Here is a 21,789-nt window from a genome sequence, read left to right on the forward strand (position 1 = left end):
GACAGGGGTCTCTAACTCGCAGCCCGCAGGCCGTTTGTGGCCCTCGGTACAACATATTGTGGCCCGCGGCCGGCCTTCAAATATTGCAGTATTCGTGATTATTCACTTATTGAATAATAGCAATAAAAATCGCATTAATAAGAAAAAATCGTGGGGGGGGGAGAAAAGAAAGAAAAAATTGCATTAAACATTTGCATACCCTGAGCAGTTCCATTCGAGGTATGCAAATGTTTAATGCGATTTTTTCTTACTAATGTGATTTTTTTATTGCAAATAATCGCAAATACTTTGCGCCTAGCACAGATGTAATTTCCACTGCTCCTGCCCACTGTCCCTTGCATTATCGGAGACCTAAGGGAGAGAAGTTTATTACAGAATTAGATTTTGTCATACCTTCATCATGACTTCATCAAAGCCTGCAGTGAAGAGAAAGATTGATGACGAGCACAGACAATTTCAGGAAAAGTGGGAGACACAGTATTTCTTTGTTGAGCACAGGGGCATCCCCGCATGTCTTATTTGCTCAGAGAAAGTTGCAGTGCACAAGGAATACAACTCGAAACACCATTATTCAACTAAGCATGCTGTGGAATGTGCAAAATATCAAAGAAATGAGAGAGCCAAGCAGGTTGCCAGTCTTAAAGCATGTCTAATGAGGCAACAAAATTTCTTCAAGAAAGCAACCAAAGAGAATGTTGCATCAGTCGAAGCTAGTTACATGGTTAGTGAGATGATTGCTAAGGCAGGGAAACCATTCACAGAAGGGGAGTTTGTTAAAAAAAAATGCATGTTACAGACTGCAAGTATTATCTGTCTGGAAAAGAAAGGTTAGTTTAGCAAAATCAGCCTTTCTGCCAACACTGTGGCAGAGCACATTTCTGACATGTCAAGTGACATTTATCATCAACTCTGTGAGGAAGCCAAATGTTTTGATGCATACTCAGTTGCTCTTGACGAGGACACAGATATAACAGACACTGCGCAGCTCACAACTTATGTCCGTGGTGTTGATTGCAATTTTGAATTGACAGAGGAGCTGCTCACAATAATTCCAATGCATGGCCAGACCACCACTAATGAGATATTTCACCATCTGTGTGATGCCATTGAGAATGCAGGTTTGCCATAGAAGAGGTTTGTTGGAATAATAACCAATGGAGCTCCATCAATGATAGGGAGAAAAAATGGACTGATGGCACTTGTTCAAAAAAAAAGTTGAAGAGGAGGGTGTAGAGAAGGCCATTGCTTTTCACTGCATTATCCATCAGCCGGCCCTTTGCAGTAAAAGTCTGCCGTGTGACAATGTGATGTCTGTTGTTGTGAAATGCATCAACCAAATCAGATCCAGGGGCTTAAAGCATAGGTTTTGTGCTTTTTTTTTTTTTTTTTTTTTAGAGGAAATGGAGTCAGAATATGGAGATATGCTCTACTTCACTCAGGTACATTGGCTCAGCAAGGGAAATGTCCTGAAAAGATTTTTTGAGTTGAGAGAAGAAGTGAAAGCCTTCATGGAGAAGGATGGGAATGCTGTTTCTCAGTTGAGTGATCACAAATGGCTCATGGACTTAGCTTTTCTTGTTGACATCACACATAAGCTGAATGTACGAAACAAGAAGTTACAAGGCCCGGGGCAGCTTATCAGTGCTGCCGATGACAACGTGAGAGCATTCTCCACAAAACTTGTGTTATGGAAATTCCAGCTCTCTCAGACAAACCTTTGCCATTTCCCAGCATGCAAGGAACTTGTGGATGCAAGCATACCATTCAGTGGTGAGAAATATGTTGATGTTATTTTTAAGCTAGAGAAGGAATTTGATCACAGATTGACAGACTTCAAAAAGCACAGAGCCGGGGCCGGGCGGTGGCGCTAGAGGTAAGGTGCCTGCCTTGCCTGTGCTAGCCTAGGACGGACCGCGGTTCGATCCCCCGGTGTCCCATATAGTCCCCCAAGCCAGGAGCAACTTCTGAGCGCATAGTCAGGAGTAACCCCTGAGCGTCACCGGGTGTGGCCCAAAAACCAAAAAAAAAAAAAAAAGCACAGAGCCACTTTCCAAATTTTTGTGGACCCCTTTTCCTTTAATGTGTAAGATGCTTCAAATGGAGTTCATTGACCTGCAATGCAACTTTGATCTCAAAGCCAAGTTCAGGAAGATTAGTGTAAAAGCAGACATGCATGAGCAATTTTTGAGAGAATTGCCCCCCAGCTTCCCTGAGCTGTCCCGAATGTTCAAGAGCACCATGTGCCTTTTTGGGAGCACATATTTGTGTGAAAAGTTATTCTCCACATTGAACTTCAATAAGTCAAAGTACAGGTCTAAACTTAATGATGATCATTTTCAAGCCATACTGAGGGTCTCAACTGCTTCCTCTCTAAAGCCAAATGTGGTTCAGATTTGTGAGAAGAAGTGCTGTCAGGTCTCTGGCAACAAGAAATAGGCAAAAGATGCCATGTTCAGAAGAACTGTTCATGATCTTCACTCAATGTTCTATTCATGTTCAGAAGAAATCATTAAAACTGTTAATAATGACATTTGAGGACCTTTTTTGTGAAATCCCTTATGCGGCCCTACCTCACCCCAACTTTGCCTCCAGCGGCCCCCAGGTATTTGAGTTTAAGACCCCTGAAAATTTCAAAATGGCAATTGGTTTACTCAATGACCAATTTGCTGAACACAATGAACAGAATCCTCACGAATTATTAATGTTTCTTATAGAAGGACTACATCAGGAATTGCTTAAAAATTCAATAACAGATGAAACTATACACCTTATAGACAATGAAAATATGAACAATTTAGGGCTTGTAAATCTATTATCTATGATCTCTTTCAAGGACAGTTTAAATCTATATTACAGTGTCTAACATGTTACCAAAAGTCTGAGGTTTATGAAACATTTGTTCATTTGTCCCTGTCAAGTCTGTAGATAAATGTACTTTACAGGAATGCCTCATTGAATTTTTTAAAGAAGATTTGAGAGATAACAATAGAATTCACTGTAATAACTGCAACACTAAAGGATTTTTCAAAGAAAACATATTTATGGAAAATACCTCCTGTATTGATAATTCATTTGAAACGTTTTACTTTTGATGGAAAACAAATTAAGAAACTATACACTTATGTGGATTTTCCTTTAGAAGACCTCAATTTAGCAGAATTCACTCAGGAAGATAATAACAAGACTGAAAAATACAATTTATCATCAGTATCAAATCATCTTGGTCAAGTTTACTATGGACATTGTACTTCATGTTGTAAAATTACTACAGAACAATATTGGATCAATTTTGATGACAAGAAGATCAAGAAAATCCCTATTACATTGGTAAAATCCACAGCAGTATGTGTCCTGTTTTATACTTCCAAGAGATCTACTATGAATACCTAATAATTATTTACTTTATTTGTCAATTGTCATTATGTTTTATTGGCCATTTTTTAAGTACGATTGCTTAATAGGAATGAATACGATGAATCCCCATTGTGGATGCTTGCATGGTGTATTTATGCCTTAATTTCAGTATTGTTTTGGGTCATTATTAATAAGAAAAATTTGTAATATAGTGATGTTACTTAAGGTATATGAGAGATTCTTAATCATGTTAATGTTGCTTTATGATTGTGTATTGAGATATATTCATTTGGCAACTTTTGACTTTTCATTGTAACATCATTGTCTTATTGCCCTCAATGTAGATTTTAGGCTGGAGGTATAATCATAGTCTTGATATAACCATACTTTTTGGGTAGACTCTTTTCACAGTGCTCATCATCGATGACTGATTATGATAGATTTACTGTTTCATATTTGCATTATAGTACTTCACGGTTATGTTGCCCATAAAATTATTTTTCAGATTTACTCGACTCTGCTTTAAAAATAGTTTTTTATTATTGTGAATTTGAATCGATCCATCTAAACAGTTTTTCCGCTATTGTATTTTTAAAGCATTTTTTGTTGATTCAGCTGAATTTTTTCTTTAGCTCTATTTTAATTTCTTCCCAATAGATATTTTTGGTAATTATGAGTGAGCGTTATTCCCATAATTTTGTATAGTATGTATTTGCATGTCTTATTGTGTGTCTGTCTTGTATGTTTTGTATATGGCTCCCTTTTCATGACATTTTATCCCCTAATTTCTTATTCCTCGTTATTCCCTCTTTCTTCCTAGTCCTTAACATTTTATTTGTAGGAATCCCTTCATATGTGCAGATCGCCTCCTTCACCCACAATTGCAAGCCTTTTGATCTTGGATTGAAGAATACATCATTAACTGTTCCAGTGCTGTATCCTATATCAAGTTACAACTTGTCTTCTCTGATTCACCAAATGCCTCTGGTCGGATTTTTGGGAGTTCTATACTCCCTAACTTCTTAGAGTGATTTTGGACTTTGTAAAAAATTTTAGCTTTCATACTTGTATTTTTTATCATTGGAATCCTTTGATTCTATATATTTTGATTACTGTAATTAATATTTTTATATTTTAGTTTTTAATCTTATAAAATTGATGTATTTCATTAAAGTTTGGCTTTTGTAACTATGGGTTTGGAAGTTAGATATTGTTACATTATTATTATTATTCAGCTTCCCCCAACAGTTAGCCAGTCTTCTGTAGATAGAGAGCTTGGCTTTTGTACAAATCAAAGGATAATATGTCTTCTGATTTCATCTTATCGTTAGGAGGTGAGGTAAAACAACCTGATCTTAGATCAAGTTGTTGCACTTCCTCATTGTCAGGATGTCATATCAAAACTTCCACATATTGGTGTCAGGGCTGTATTAATAATGTCCCAGAGGGAGATTGGTTCCTGGGGCTATTTCAGAGAACTGTGTCAGTTCTATGTCTGAGATCTAGGGATCAGCGTTATACATATATTAGCAGCCCTGGGGGCAAAGGAGGGATGCATGCTGGTAATGGGGGGGGCGGGGGGGAGAGGACAACATTGGTGGTGGGAATGCCCCTGATTCAATGTCACTAGTGTGAAAGATTTGTAATAAAAATTATTAATAAAAAAGAAAATAGTATTTAACAAAATAAAAAGATATATCAGTTTTTATCCCTAGTAGATAAGAGCTTGTCTCTATACATAAAATTTCCCCTTATTTAGTATGCCTTTGCAGAAAGGAATTGTGCCATATTATATTGCTGGTGCATTTGGGGGTGAGAGTGTCAGGCTCCATCATCTCTGTGCCCTGGTTTTGACCTGAGCTATTATCCCAGGCAAGACTTTTTCATGTAGGTTTTTGTACTAAGCAGAACCAAGACAGGTGAAGTTAAAGAAGAGAAGAAAACAAAAACAAGACACACACATATATATACACACACACATATATATACACACACACACATATATATAGAAAGAAACAAAAAATGAAACTTAAGACAACCGATCATACAATGGAAAAAGTACTCAAGGAATGTGAACAGATGAAAATAAAAGTCTTTGATAAACTCAACAAAAACAACATAAGAAATATTGGAGCCACAGAGGCCCAGGTAGGAGATCTCCAGGAAGAATCAACCATCAAAGACATCATCACAGAAATACTCCCAGAGGTAAAGAATACATGCAATCAAATCCTGCATGCCCAAAAAATACCAGCTAAAAGAGACCCGAAGAAAAACACCCCAAGACACATCCTAGTTACAATGACAAATCAAACAGAGATAGAATACTGAAAGTAGCAAGATCAAAAAGGAAAATTACATTCAAAGAAGTTTCCTTAAGACTTACAGCAGACATGTCACAACAAACCCTCAAGGCCAGAAGACAGTGGTGGGATATTGTGACAAGACTAAATGAAATGGATGCACACCGAAAATACTGCACCCAGCCCTACTCACATTCAGGTTTGAAGCAAAGATACATAGCTTTATGGATAAGCAACAGCTCAGAAACTTCACAGATGCAAAACCAGCCCTAAATGAAAAACAGAAAGGTCTACTTTAAGACAAGAGAGACCAACAAACACAGCAAACTTATCTACAAAGATGACATTAAATCCTATGAAAATCATCTCCCTCAATGTCAATGGACTAAATGCACCAATTAAAAGACACAGAGTGGCAAAGTGGATCAAAAAGATGAACCCAACCTTCTGCTGCCTACAAGAAATACACCTGAATAGTCAGAACAAACATAGACTCAAAATCAAAGGCTGGAGGAAAATCATCCAAGCAAACAACACCCTTAAAAAAGCTGGGGTGGCCCATATTAATATCTGATGACACCAAAGTTAGACTCAGAAAAGTTGTAAAGGACAAAGATGGACACTTTGTACTAACAAGGGATATGTGCAATAGGAAGAAATCAAACTCCTAAACATATATGCACTCAATAAGAGACCAGCAAATTTTCTAATACAATTATTGACAAATCTAAAAGAAGACATCAATAAAAACACAATAATTGTGGAGGACCTCAACAAAGTCTTGTCAACACTTGATAGGTCAACCAAACTGAAACCCAACAAAAATTTACTAGCCCTGAAAGAGAACTGGAAGAAAGAGGAGTAGTAGATATATGTAGGACACTACATCCTCAAAAACCTGGATGCACATTCTTCTCCAATGTACACGGGTCATTCTCAAGGATAGACCACATGCTGGCACATTAAACATACCTATAAAAAAACAAGAAAATAAAAATTTTGCAGGCTACCTTTGTTGACCATAGGGCTCTGAAATTATATGTAAACTACAAAGGGTCACAGAAGAATAACTTTAACAATTTGAAATTAAACAGCCTGCTACTGAACAACCAGTGGGTCTGAGATAAAATTAAAGAGGAAATCAAAACTTTCCTGGAAACAAATAAGAATGAAGACACAAACTACCAGAATCTATGGGATATAGCAAAAGCGATTCTGAAAGGAAATTTTATAGCTTTGCAAGCACACATCAGGAAGGAAGAAGGGTCAAACCTGAATAGCTTAATGATGCAGCTCATGTAATTAGAAAATGATCAACAAAACGAAAGAAAAATAGAGAGACAGAAGGAAATAACAAAGCTGAAAGAAGAAATCAATGAAGTAGAAACCCAAAAAACAATCCAAAAGATCAACGAAAGCAGAAGTTGCTTCTTTGAAAAAATAAACAAGATTGATAGACCACTGGCAAAATTCACACAGAGAGAGAGAGAGAGAGAGAGAGAGAGAGAGAGAAACCTGATAACCCATATTTGAAGTGAAAAGGGAGAGATCACAACAAATATTGCAGAGATCCAAAGGATATTCAGAGACTACTTTGAGAAACTCTATGCTACTAAACATGAGAACCTGGAAGAAATATATTAATTTTTGGACACATAACCTTCTACAGTTAAGTAAGGAGGATATAGCATATCTAAACACCCCCATCACTATTGAGGAAATTGAAACTGTAATCAAATGTCTGCCTAAAAAGAAAAGCCCAGGCCCAGATGGAATTACTAATGAATTTTATCAAACCTTTCAAGAGGAACTACTACCAACCCTAGCCAGGCTCTTCATGTAATTGAAAAAACGGGAACACTTCCAAACAGCTTTTATGAAGCCAACATCACCTTGATACCAAAACCAGACAGAGATGTTACCAAAAAAGAAAATTAGAGACCAATATTCCTGATGAATTCAGATGCAAAGATTTTCAACAAAATCCTAGCAAATAGGATCCAATGCCTCATCAAGAAGATCGTTCACTACAATCAAGTAGGTTTCATTTCAAAAATGCAAGTATGGTTTAACATCCGCAAATTTATCAACATAATACACAACATCAACAACAAGAAAAATAAAAATCACATAATCATATAAATAGAGGCAAAGAAAGCATTTGATAAGGTCCAACACTCATTCTTTTTTGTTTGTTTGTTTTTTTAGTTTTTTTGGGCCACACCCATTTGATGCTCAGGGGTTACTCCTGGCTAAGCGCTCAGAAATTGCCCCTGACTTGGGGAACCATATGGTATGCCGGAGCATCGAATCGTGATCCTTCCTTGGCTAGCACTTGCAAGGCAGACACCTTACCTCTAGTGCCACCTCACCTGCCTCCCAACACCCATTCGTGACAAAAATAATAATAATAATAATAATAATAACTCTCAGCAAGATGGGAATGAAAGGAACCTTTCTCAATATAGTTAAGGCTATCTACCACAAGCCAATGAAAAATATTATCCTCAATGGAGAAAAGCTAAGAGCCTTCCCTCTAAATTCAGGTACAACACAAGGCTGTCCGCTCTCACCAATCCTCTTTAACATAGTATGGAAGTACTTGCTATAGCTATTAGGCAAGAAAAAATATCAAGGGAATCTAGATAGGAAAGGAAGAAGTCAAGCTCACACTGTTTGCAGATGACATGACACTCTACTTAGAAAACCCTAAAGACTCTACCAAAAAGCTTCTAGATACAATAGATTTATATAGCAAAGTGGCAGATTACAAAATTAACACACAAAATCAATGGCCTTTTTATACACCAATAATGATAGGGAGAGTTTGATGGTAAAAAGGCAATCCCATTCACATTAGTGCCACACAAACTCAAATAACTTGAAGTCAACTTTTTTTTTTAGGGGGGTCACACCCAGCGGTACTCAGGGGTCACTCCTGGCTGTCTGCTCAGAAATAGCTCCTGGCAGGCACGGGGGACCATATGGGACACCGGGATTCAAACCAACCACCTTTGGTCCTGGATCAGCTGCTTGCAAGGCAAACACCACTGTGCTATCTCTCTGGGCCCCAACTTTTAACCAAACATGTGAAGGATCTATACAAAGAAAACTATAAAGCCCTGCTCCAAGAAATAAGAGAGGACACACGAAAATAAAAACACATACCCTGCTCATGGATTGGCAGGATTAACATCATTAAAATGTCAATACTCCCCAAGCATTATACAGATGTAATGCGATCCTCTAAAGATACCCAGGACATTCTTCAAAGAATTGGATCAATCACTTTTGAAATTCATTTGGAACAATAAACACCCTCGAACAGCTAAAGTACTCCTAGGGAAAAGGAATATGAGAGGCATTACTTTCCCCATTTAAACTGTATTACAAAGCAATAGATATCAAAACAGCATGGTATTGGAATAACGACATGTCACACCTCACTCAGGAAGGGCACACATCAGAAGTGCTTTTTAGCCTTCTTAGGTGTAGTGCACTCCTGAAAAAGAATTATTTGCCAAAAAGGCCCGCTTAGAGTAGTCAAATCAGTTGACCCTTTGCGTGGACTGTTTGGCTATAATTCTAAACGTGGCTGTGACTATCTCTCTCTTTATTTTTGACCATTATTAGAAATCAGGCCTCAGTATTTCTTTCTAACAAAGGAGGACAGTATCAAATCCCACCAAAAGTCTCCCACTGACCAGTTCTTTGTGATCTCTGCTACCTTGGCACCAAGATCATGTTTTTTCCAAAACTTAGCTCATGATGAAAGCAACTTTTGGTTTTCCCCAAAACTCTAAAACATTTCTCTCTCTTCCCACTTCCCTGAAAATTACCTGGTTTCTCCTGCTTACCCAAAACAAAAGCTAACCCACAACAGAACTTCTTTTTACCTTCAGTATCCGTTCTTTAATATGCAGATTTTAGCCATGTCCTTCCATTCTGCTTCTCTGACCATCTCCCACTTTCTTTGATCTCCAAAATTACACCCCGCATTCCAGAGCTCACCCCTTAAAAGTCACCCAGCTCAAAAAATAAATTTGTCTTCGTCTTTCCAGATGCAAGTCCCCATGCATTGTGTGTGGTAATTTATTTCTACAATATTGTTCCGTTTTTCCGTCCATTTTGTGTTCTCACTCTCTTCCTGTAAAAGGTTTTTCATACTCCAGGAAGAGGCTGCTAAGAGGTGCTGGAGTCTGCAGCAACGACAGACCCTCAGATCAGTGAAATAGGCTTGAGTACTCAGAGAATGTTCCCCAGAGATAGTCACCTAATTTTTGACAAAGGAGCAAGAAATCCTAAGTGGAGCAGGGAAAGCCTCTTCAACAAGTGGTGTTGGCAGAACTGGTTAGCTACTTGCGAAAAAGCAAACATAGACTCCCAGTTAACATCGTGTATGAAGGTAAAATCCAAATGGATTAAAGACCTAGATATCAGACCTGATACCATAAGGTATATAGAATAACACGTAGGTAAAACACTCCATGACATTGAGTCTAAAGGCATCTTCAAGGAGGAAAGTGCATTTTCCAAACAAGTGGAAGCAGAGATAAACAGATGAGAATACATTAAGGTGAGAAGCTTCTGCACCTCATAAGAAATAGTGCCCAGGATACAAGAGCCACCCACCATGTGGGAGAAACTATTCACCCAATACCCATCAGATAAGGGGCTAGTATTCAAAATATACAGGGCACTGACAGAACTTTTTAAGAAAAATAAATCTAACCCCATCAAAAAATGGGGAGAAGAAATGGATAGACACTTTGATTAAAAAAAAAAAAAGAAAGAAATACAAATGGTCAAAAGGCTCATGAAAAATGCTCCTCCTTATCACTAATCATCAGGGAGATGCAAATCAAAACAACTTTGAGATACCCCCTCACACCACAGAGATTGGCACACATCACAAAGAAGGAGAACAATCAGTGCTGGCTGGGATGTGGAGAGAAAGGAACTCTTATCCACTGCTGGTGGGAATGCTGTGTAGTCCAACCTTTATGGAAAGCAATATGGAGATTCCTCCAAAAACTGAGAATTGAGCTCCCATTCGATCCAGCTATACCACTCCTAGGGATATACTTTAGGAACACAAGAATGCAATACAAAAATCCCTTCCTCACACTTATATTTATTGCAGCACTATTCACAATAGCCCGGCTCTGGAAACAAGCAAGATGACCTTCAACAGATAAATGGCTAAAGAAAGTGTGGTACATATACACAATGGAATATTATGCAGCCATCAGGAAAGATGAAGTCATGAAATTTTTCTAAACATGGATGTACATGAAATCTATTATGCTGAGTGAAATAAGTCAGAGGGAGAGAGATTGACACAGAATAGTCTCACTCATTTATGGGTTTTAAGAAATATAAAAGACATTTTTGCAACAATTCTCAGAGACAAGGAGAAGAGGGCTTGAAGTTCCAGCTCACTTCATAAAGTTCACCACAGGAGTGGTGAGTGCAGTTAGAGAAATAACTACATTGAGAATTATCATAACAATGTGAATGAATGAGGGAAGTAGAAAGCCTGTCTTGAGTACAGGTGAGGGAGGAGTGGGGAGGAGGGACATTGGTGATGAGAATGTTGCACTGGTGAAGGGGGGGGTTCTTTACATGACTGAAATCCAACAACAATCATATTTATAATGACGGTGTTTAAATAAATATATTAATAAAAAAGAAAGAGAAAAAATGACATTATTATAACAATAGAGTTGAGTGCTAGAAGAGCTGGCTCATGATATGATTCTCACCACAAATTGTGGTGAGTGCAGTTAGGAAAATAACTACACTGACAACTATGATGACAATGTTAATAAGTCAGAGAAGTAGAATGCTTGTCTGGAATACAGGCAGGGAGTGGGGAGGAGGGTGATCGGATGCATTTGTGGTAGGAATTTTGCAGTGTTGCACTGGTGAAGGGGGGGGGGTGTTCTTTTTATGACTGAAACCCAACTACAAACATGTTTGTAATCATGGTGCTTAGATAAAATAGTAAAATAAAAAAATAGAAGAAAAAATTTCTGACTCCCTAAACTGGCCTCACTCTCAGAGGCAATATTGCCCATTTATTTAGAGGTGGCTTCTTCCAAACAAGAGGAAAGGGATGCTTCTCCAGTTAGGCCAGCAAGCTTCCTTCCTGCCCCTTGAATTTCTACATCCCAAGCAGTACCATACTCTGAGGCCACATATAGGCATAGTGATCTATTGATTGGCATAGCACATGGTAAATTTAAAGTGTACAGCATGAACGATGGTGAAGTTTGGGTTAACTATTCACCCCACAGCCAACTCAAATAGTGTCAGTTCCAAAGTATACACAGGCATACTCTCAGCAATCTGACAATCCCACCTCAAATTCTTGATTTTCTTTGTTTGTTTGTTTGTTTGTTTGTTTGGGGCCACATCCAGTGGCAGCACTCAAGGGTTTCTCCTGTCTCTGCCCTCAGAAATTCCTCCTGGCAAGCTCGGGGGACCACATGGGATGGCAGGGATCAACCCAGGTCTGTTCTGGATCAGCTGCGTACAAGGCAATTGCCCTATGACTGTGCTATCTCTCTGGCCCCAGTCTTGACCAATTTCTTTCTTTTACATTTTTTGGGGGGCACACCCAAATGCTCAGGGGTTACTCCTGCCTATGTGCTTAGAAATCACTCCTGGCTCAGAGCACCATATGGGACACTGGGGATCAAACAAAGGTCTGTCCTGGACCAGCCACGTGCAAGGCAAATACCCTTCTGCTGTGCTATAGCTCCAGCCCTGTTGACCTATTTCTTTACCTGAACATTCCTATTGAAATCCTGGAGGACAGATTTATTTAAGAGATTAGCATCCTAAATTCCAATTTAGGAGCAACTTGCAGAAATTTGACTTCAGGTTGTTTGGCTCTTCTTTTTTCTTCTCCTTCAGAGCTTGCTAAATTATTTTATATAAAAATTTAAGACCCAAGGAGTAGTTGACTCTATGTTTTTGCTATTTGACTCCTGAGGTACTTTAGGAAATTGTTTCCTTCTCATTGTTTTCTTTTATTTTAATTAATATATTTATTTAAGTACCATGATTACAAACATGTTTGTAGTTGGGTTTTAGTTATAAAAAAAAGTACACCCCCCATCACCAGCAAACTTCCTACCACCAATGCCCCCTATCCCCCTCCTCTGCCACCCCCTGCCTGTATTCGAGACAGGCAATTTATTTCTTTCACTCACTACCATTGTCATGATAGTTGTTAGTGTAGTTATTTATCTAACTGCACTCACCACTCTGTGGTAAGCTTCATATTGTGATCGGTCCTTCCAGCCCTCATCTCTATTGTCTCTGGGTATTATTACCATACTGTCTTTTTTCTTTTTCTTAAATTCCACAGATTGGTGAGACTATTCTGTATCTATCTCTCTCTGACTCATTTCACTCAGCATAATAATTTCCATGTCCATGCATGTATAGGAAAATGTCATGACTTCATTTTTCCTGTCAGCTGCATAATATTCCATTGTGTTTATATACCACAGTTTCTTTAGCCACTCATCTGTTGGCAGGCATCTAGGTTGTTTCCAGATTCTAGCTATTGTAAATAGAGCTGCAATAAACACAGGCATGCAGAGAATGTTCCCCAGACATACAATCCTCATTGCTTTCTGCTGCTATAAAATAAAAGAGCTTCTCTGACAGAATTTAGTAGACCATAACATTACAGGCACCCAGATAGCTTTCATGGGTGTCTTCTAGTGGGAACACTTTTAGCTGTGGAATCCCAGTTTCCACAAGTGGGTTCTTCTCAGATAAACCTCCTCCCCAATATACTTTAATTAGTCTTCTAGTGCTTAGGATTGATCCTCACTGCAAGCCTGTGTGAAATACTTCAGTGAACCAGTGAAGTTTCTAGTATCCTTTGCCTATAGTCTCTAATTATATATCCATAATTGCACTCAGACAATATATCATTCTAAACCTGCACCCCAGGATGTAAATGTCAGTTAGGTTATTTAGTTAGTTCTGGTGCAAGAAATGAAAGATCCAGGTAATAGTGACTTAATTAAAATTTTTGTCTTGTTTTGTTTGGGGGGCCATATAAGACTATACTTGGGGTTACTCCTAACTCTAAGCTCAGAAAACACTCCTGGCAGGCTCAGACACCATATGGCACCAGGTAAGCTATGTGCAAAGCAGATGCCCTACCCACTGACCCACTTTGCTCTAGCACTAATCAATTAAATTTTATTCTTGTTGTTGCTTCACAGAAGATTATGAATCAGAGGCAGCCTACCTCAGGTTAAGCAGGGGACTCCAGTAAGATACTATTACTTTATAGGCAAAGAACCTGTGGCCTTTTGGGACCACTAGGGCTATGCCCCTTAGAGCTTAGAGGGGGTGGGGTGCCATAGATCAAACTCAGGACCTTGTGCATGCAAAACATGTGCTCTGCCACCTGAATTAGGCCCCAGCTCAGCACAGACAGCTTCATTTCTAACCTTCCATCAAAGTGTCCATGTAGCTTCCACCTTGGTCAAGGGTCACTGCAGGAGGTGTAAGCTGTACTCATGTAGCAAAGAAGATCTGTGTGTATGTGTATGCATGTGTAGAGAAATCAGAGAGGGAGGAGGAAAAAAGGTACCTTCCAGGTTCTCCTTTTGTAGAGATAATGTTCCTTGGGTCCCACCTTACACTCAGCACCTCATTAAGAGCCCAGGACAAGTGAAACTACCATTCACAGTCTCTCCTTTGGAGTCAAGAGCTGTCAATAGGCAAGAAGGATGAGAAGTGTGACTTTGGCTGCTAGAGTCATGGGCACTGCTTGTGAGGGTTCCAAGGATGTCTGTCACCTGCTAAGAATTCTATAGAACTTTACAACATATCCATGAGATAACTATGATCATTTTACAGAGAAGCAAATTGGAGAACCTCAGAGAACCTCACCAGTAACTAGGTGAGGCAGTGTAGAGAGAGAGAAGGAGAGGAAGAGCACTCAAGGTTTCTACTCCATGACCACTGTCTGCTCTCCTAACTCCCCACTGCCCTGCTCTCAACCAGAGCAGCAATCCACCAGACAGTTTCTCTAAAACCTACTGCAGAGACATTCTGCCTGTCTCTATCTGATGTACAAATGTGGCCTTTCCTCCTGGCTACCTCATGCTGCGTGTGAGAATGTCACAGAGGCATCCAGGAGAGATAGGAATGACTGCCTGTTACCTTCAAGTCTGAAACAGCAGGAGCCATGACCAGGGTCAGGGCTGGGGCCAGGAGCAGCCACAGCAAGACCAATAGGCCCTGATAAAGAATCTGCAGCCCACTGTAATACCACAGACATCACAGAGTTGATGTGAGATGTGAATAAGGTCTAGTTCCAAGCCAGCAGGATTTGAATAGAATAGTTGCTAAATCCAAAGAATGTTTAAGAGGTGACTTCTACATTTGATCTCAATTCTCATTGAGAAAAACCAGATCCAAGATCACCCAGCTAATTTTTTTTAACTGGTACACACAAAATGCTCATTGATCTATCCCATTGATCTATCCCAAAGAAGCTTTCTTTGACCCTACAGAGCATCTGTAACTCTTCCTTTAGCCTTTTGCTACAGCTTTAATGATAATATTTAGCCTCTTCACTTAATATTTTCTCTGCCATTCCTTGGAGAGAAACTCAATGATGCAAGTCAGAACAGTGCCTCTTGCTGAGTGACCCATGGAAAATTGCAAAATGACTCTAGAATTTCTTTTCCTCCATTATAAAAATAGAAACAATGATTCTCATCTTACAATGTCATGGATATAATTACATTTTAAAGACACTGAGTTCCACAGAAGAGATTTTGGGGAGTATTAACTAGTAGTTCATTGTATGTTTATGATAAAAGTTTGTGAATAAATGTGCCAACCAACAGAGGAGATTCAAAATAGTTCCATAATAAAAAACAGACAGCATATCATTAAAGAACATTAGGATAAAGAGAGAAATACAGGAACATCTATGTTTAGAAGGATGGTAAGTTTATGAAGGACCAATATCATGAAAGAAAAACAAAACATGAAAAATGTAGCAGACACTTAGCTGATCATTCTCCAAACCTGTTCTGGGGTTTTTGAAATCTTCATGGTTTCAACATTTTTACTATCTTCTTAAGGCTAGAGGACAGAAAGCAATTGGTTTTGGTGGCCAGATGGTTAATTTTTCATTTCATGCAGCAGACCCAGGCTGAAACTCCAGAACCCCTATATTGTCACCTCGCATCACCAGGAGTATTTCCTAAATTTAGAACTAGAAGTTAAAACCTGAGTATCACTGGGTATAGCCCAAAACAAAAACCATTGACTATGGGTTATATAGTTCCTTAGTAACAGAGCCAGGAATCAACATCAAGACCAAAAATCTCCAAAACTCTGTTTTCATACATTCTAATCATGTGGGAAGTAAATATACTAACATGTGGCATTTATAACTCTATGTCTGGCTCTAAAGGAAGAGCTCATATGCTTACTAGCTTCAACAGTGTTCAATGCTTCCAATTGCACTGGTTTCAGTGGAGAACGGTGGCATCCTTGCTCCTAAGGAAGAGACGGCACCTTCCACCCTCCAACATACTTAGATCTAGAAATAGGACTGGAATAGGAGAGAAGGTGTAGCTAGATGACTGTGGTGAGAAGCACTCAGCCAGCTCAGAATTCAAATGGCAGCACTGTTGAGGTGAGAAAGCTGTCGGTCTCAGTGGTAGATGGAGAAGCAGAGCGTAATTTTAAACCTCCCATGATGATATTTCTAATCCTTCCCTCATTAAGATGTGCATGAGCAGGAAGACTGGAGAGGAGATGGCAGAATCAGTCATGGAAATAACCACAATAGCAAGCAGCTGGCAACGGAGGGTCTGATTTCAGGCCCAGGCCCAGAGAGACATCAGCAAGGAGTGCAGTGGTAAATAAACAGAGCTGATGACTGCTCTGGGACACTGTTTCCTGGCCCAGAAAGGGCCGGGGACAAATAGAATTCTTAACATTACACAAGACAGGCACCATTATTCTGATTTATTCACAAGGCTGGTTCCCAGTCTGGGAACACTAGCAGCACCTGTTTGAGCAGAAGTGATTCAGCAAGTCAAACATACTTGATTCATCCAGGCCAGCAGCTAAGGGTTTTAATGCTTAACAACTTCTGTAATGCTTCTAATTATCAAAGCTAACTTGGCACCTTTTCATCAGTGCTTACCAAGTTGCCAAATCAAACAGAAGCCCATTTCCTGCTACTGTGCTTTTCCTTCTATACTCAAAGCAGTACCACCACATTTCTTCACTAAACTGTTCTTTTACTTCTTTTGGTCCTCTCTATTGGTAGGAACATCTTCATTCTCCAAATACAGCTTCCCAATGGCATTATTTCCATTATCATTATTTCTTCATTTGACCCTCCAGTTGTCTGTAGTTTTATCCCTTAAAGATCTCCAATTCCAGAGGTCTGACTGAGACAACTGCAAGTGAACGGGTCCTCCAGAAACATAACGAAAGACTGTCCCAGGCTCCATCCTAGGAGCAACCTAATGACCAAGAACACCAACTACAGAAGATGAATTAAAACGACACTGAAGAAGCAGAACTGCTGGAACCAAAGAAAGCCTTCATCATAAGCTCCATTCCTTGAGCTGCACAGTCACCAATATATATATTGAGGACTCTATATACAGAGGACTGATTTTACCATCCATGACAAAGCAAAAGTCTTCCATACACCACAAAAGCACCGAGGGGAGAGTAAATGATCATGCAAGGAGTCTATAGTTAATCCCATGACAGTATACTTCAGGGATGGAGAAACCCTGTATCTCCTACCAGGGGCCCTCAAACTTTTTAAACAAGGGGCCAGTTCACTGTCCCTCAGACCATTGGAGGGTCTGACTATAGTAAAAACAAAACTTACAAATTCTTATGCACACTGCATATATCTTATTTTGCAATGAAGAAACAAAACAGATACAAATACAATATGTGGCCCATGGGCCATAGTTTGAGGACCACTGTTAGGCCAAGGGAATTCCCTCTATAATATCCCCAATAATTACTGTGCCTATGCAGGGGGAAAAAGAAAAAAGAAAAAAAGCACAAAATAATCATTTTTCCACATATATATTGATTGATTAATTGATTGATGACTTTTTGGTGTCTTTATTTTGGTATAGATATTGAAGTTGATGTCTCCTTTTTTATTTTATATTATTTTATCTTATCTTTCTCTTTGCACTCCAGCATGATTTGAATTCAGAACCAAGACTATTGTGTGGTGCTTCTCTTTATTGCTGTAGGGCTGTAGGATATTTAATTTGACATTTATTTTTGTATTGTTATGGTGTTTCAATTACCTTTTTCATGTCCTCTTTCAAACTGAGGCTGATAGCCACTAGAAGGACTCTGCCCATTTTCAGCATATTTAAAAAAAAAAATTTTTTTTTTGCTTAATCTTTACCCCATTCTATTGCCTTTCTTTCCCTCAAACAAAACCACATAATTCGATTTATCTAGGTTAGCCTCTCAAATAGAGGGAGAAACGAGGGAGGGCACCAGGACCAAACAGATGATCACTGATAGCAAGCTAGACAAAGAGGGGACCACCTACTCTAGCAGCCTGGGGGGTGATGGTGGGCAATAGTGCTTGCAGAAAGGGAATGGAGAAGGGGGGAGGACAAATTTGATGGTGAGTATTCCCCCTGATTCAATGTTAATATGTACCTAAAATACTAATGTGAAACACATGTAAGCCACTGTGATCAAAATAAAAATTTTAAAAAATATGACATAATCAAACCATGATTTCTTACTATGAACACCTGAAAAAAAATCCTTCAGTTCTTGAAAATGTCTCACTGTTGCTCGAATTTATTTAACTACTCTGGGGAGTCAGGTATATAACCAGAGGAGGTGCATTCCTTCACCCATGAGACAAGTGTGGTCACTGTCTTAATAGTAGCAGAATCCAGTAAACTGACAAAGAATGGCTAATGCTATTGCAGAGTAAGACATGAGAAGAAACTGATTGAAGCCACTTAAAAAAGGAATATTGAGGAATAGTACAGGAGAGTAGGATCAGTTTTATGAGGGGAATTAAAGCAAATGCAGAGGGTCAAGACAGTGTTCTCATCTCAAAACCTCATCTTCTCCCTGTGTGCAGTAAATAACACAGACCAAGACTACTAATAAAGGCTTCCCAAAAGATGATACCTTCAAAACTAGAATTTCTGGTTTTATTTCAGCCTTTCAGTGTAAGAGGTACAGCGAGTCCATATTTACTAAGAAATTTCGTAGTTTTGTAATTTTGTAGAAATTATTTAATATAAATTTTATCAAGATAAGAAAAAAGAGTAAAAAAAGCTAGTGGCCAATATCAATTACATTAAGTTGATATTTTTTGTTTTAAAATTAATAATACATAAAATTTCACAACTTATCCTTTATGTTTTATACTTGAGACTCCCACTCAAGTATATACATTATTATAGATTTAATCATAGCAGTTACCCTGTACTAAGCAAAGTCAGTTTCTATGAACTGTATAAGAAATCTGGCTAGTATCTAAGAAGTGACCGATAATTTCAGGCCTCATACTCCTCCTGTGACTTCCTCCAGAAAGATAAATGCCCTGGGATGTCAGAAACACATGTGAGCAGGAAAGATCCACAAGAGACACTGAATCATTTATTCTGGGACAACCAGTATTTGTCCTACCAGCAACCCCTTGGCCAACAGGCTTTTCTGGGAGCATCAGATGCAGGAGTGGTTAAAGAACTGCTGGACCAAACTACCCAAACTCTTCAAGAAATGGGCCCAGGGTGGAGGACAGAGAGCAAAGTAGCCAACTACTTGGAGCTCTCAGTACACAGCCCTGCCCTTATGGGGTTCCCCCTCTCAGATAACATGACCGTCAGGCAACTTGGGACAGCCACCTATAAACTTACCTAATGGCCCTGAGTTCTCAAAGGTTCCCACTTTCTGCACCATAGGGCTCCAGCTCTCCCCCCCCCCTCGCCCCATTTCTAGTATCCAGAGTAGTGAAGTTTCTTCAATGACCCTCTATTTGGTTTCTCTACAAACTTCTTCAAAGATTATCTACTCAGGCTTTCTAAAAGTTTCTCTGGAAATTTACTTGGGCCCTTTGTAAGATACTTTCAGAATTCCTACTTCTAGAGTGAGGACAAGTCTGGGGATTGGGGCGGGGGGGGGGGGGGAGTGGACCAGATAGGGAATCCATGCTGCTCCATCCAGTGTTAGTGCAAGCTCTGCCTGCCCAAACTTTCAGTGCATACTTCTTGCCAGGAATCTTGTTCTGATTTCATATGATGTATGAATCCTCAAGAGAACTCAGGATCCCTCCAGCTCATCAACCTTATCTAAGTCTGGATGCCAAGAAAAAGATGACCCATGGACTCATAAATTTTAAGATTTCTGGATTTGTAAACTTTATCCTTAATCCTGAGGGCTGATTGGAACAATTGTCAGGCAGGCAGCTTACTTCTCCTTCAGGGAAATGATCTTTGTTGAGAAATCCGCTGGGACTGGATGAAAGCCACTAGTGCTTTAGGGACAACTTAGTCTGGTTGAGCATTCCAGTATAAGACCTATTGATGACTATTATTATCAGAAAATTCCAACTAAGACCTATCATTACTACTATTAGTAGTAGGAGTGCAGAGCACTCAAATCTAGGATTTACAATTCTTAACATTAGTGCCTTCCAATCTAAAATTATATTATTATTATTATTATTACTATTATTATTATTACCAGCATTATATTGTTACTACTACTACTACAACTACTAATACTACTACTACTATGTGAAGTGCTGGAAACAGATTTCAGGGCCTCACAACAAGCAAGGTTAAAGCTCCACAACTGAGCCATTTGCTTCTTTTTGGTGATTTCCCAAGACTTTAGCCAAAAGTTGGCTTACCCTTTGAATCTGGCATTCTTAAAATTTTTTTCCTGGTAGGTTTATTTCTAGTCTTCCACTTTTGTAATAGCTATGAACATTGTTGTTTTATTTGGAATTTCTTTATTTAAACACTGTGATTACAAACATAATTGTTTTTTGTTTTTGTTTTTTTTTTGTTTTTGTTTTTTATTTTTGGGCCACACCCGGTAATGCTCAGGGGTTACTCCTGGCTATGTGCTCAGAAGTTGCTCCTGGCTTGGGGGACCATATGGGACACCGGGGGATCGAACCGCGGTCCGTCCAAGGCTAGCGCAGGCAAGGCAGGCACCTTACCTTTAGCGCCACTGCCCGGCCCCTACAAACATAATTGTAATTGGGTTTCAGTCATAACAAGAACACCCCCCTCCATAGGGCAACCTTCCCACCACCAATGCCCCCATCTCTTCCCTCCCCACCCCCTGCCTGTATTCGAGACAGGCTTTTTACATCCTTCACTTACTGACATTATTAAGATAGTTCTCAGCGTAGTTATTTCTCTAACTGCACTCACCAATCTTTGTGGTGAGCTTCATATCTTGAGCCAGACCTTCTGGCCCTCCTCTCTGGAAATTACTTCTATGTCTTTAAATTTTATTAAAATCCATAGATGAGTAAGACTATTCTGTGTCTCTCTCTCCCTCTTACTAATTTCACTCAGCATAATAGATTCCATGTACATCCATGGGTAGGAAAATTTCATGACTTCATCTCTCCTGATGGCTGCTTAATATTCCATTGTGTATATGTACCACAGTTTCTTTAGCCATTCATCTGTTGAAGGGCATCTTGCTTATTTCCAGAGTCTGGCTATTGTAAATAGTGATGTGATGAATATAGGTGTGAGGAAGAAATTTTTGTATTAAGTTTTTGTGTTCCTAGGGTGTTTCCCTAGGGGTGGTATAGCTAGGTCAAATGAGAGCTCAATTTCTAGTTTTTTGAGGAATCTACATATTGTTTTCCATAAGGACTGGACTAGACGGCATATCCACCAACAATGAATGAGAGTTCCTTTCTCCCCACATCCCCGCCAGCACTGATTGTTCTTGTTCATTGTGATGTGTGTCAGTGTCTGTGGTGTGAACACCACATTGAGGTGCCTTAGCACCTCATTGTTGTTTTGATTTGCATCTCCCTGATGATTAGTGATGTGGAGCATTTTTTTCATGTGCCTTT

The sequence above is a fragment of the Suncus etruscus genome, chromosome 5 (assembly GCF_024139225.1).
Source record: "Suncus etruscus isolate mSunEtr1 chromosome 5, mSunEtr1.pri.cur, whole genome shotgun sequence".
Classification (NCBI taxonomy): Eukaryota; Metazoa; Chordata; class Mammalia; order Eulipotyphla; family Soricidae; genus Suncus; species Suncus etruscus.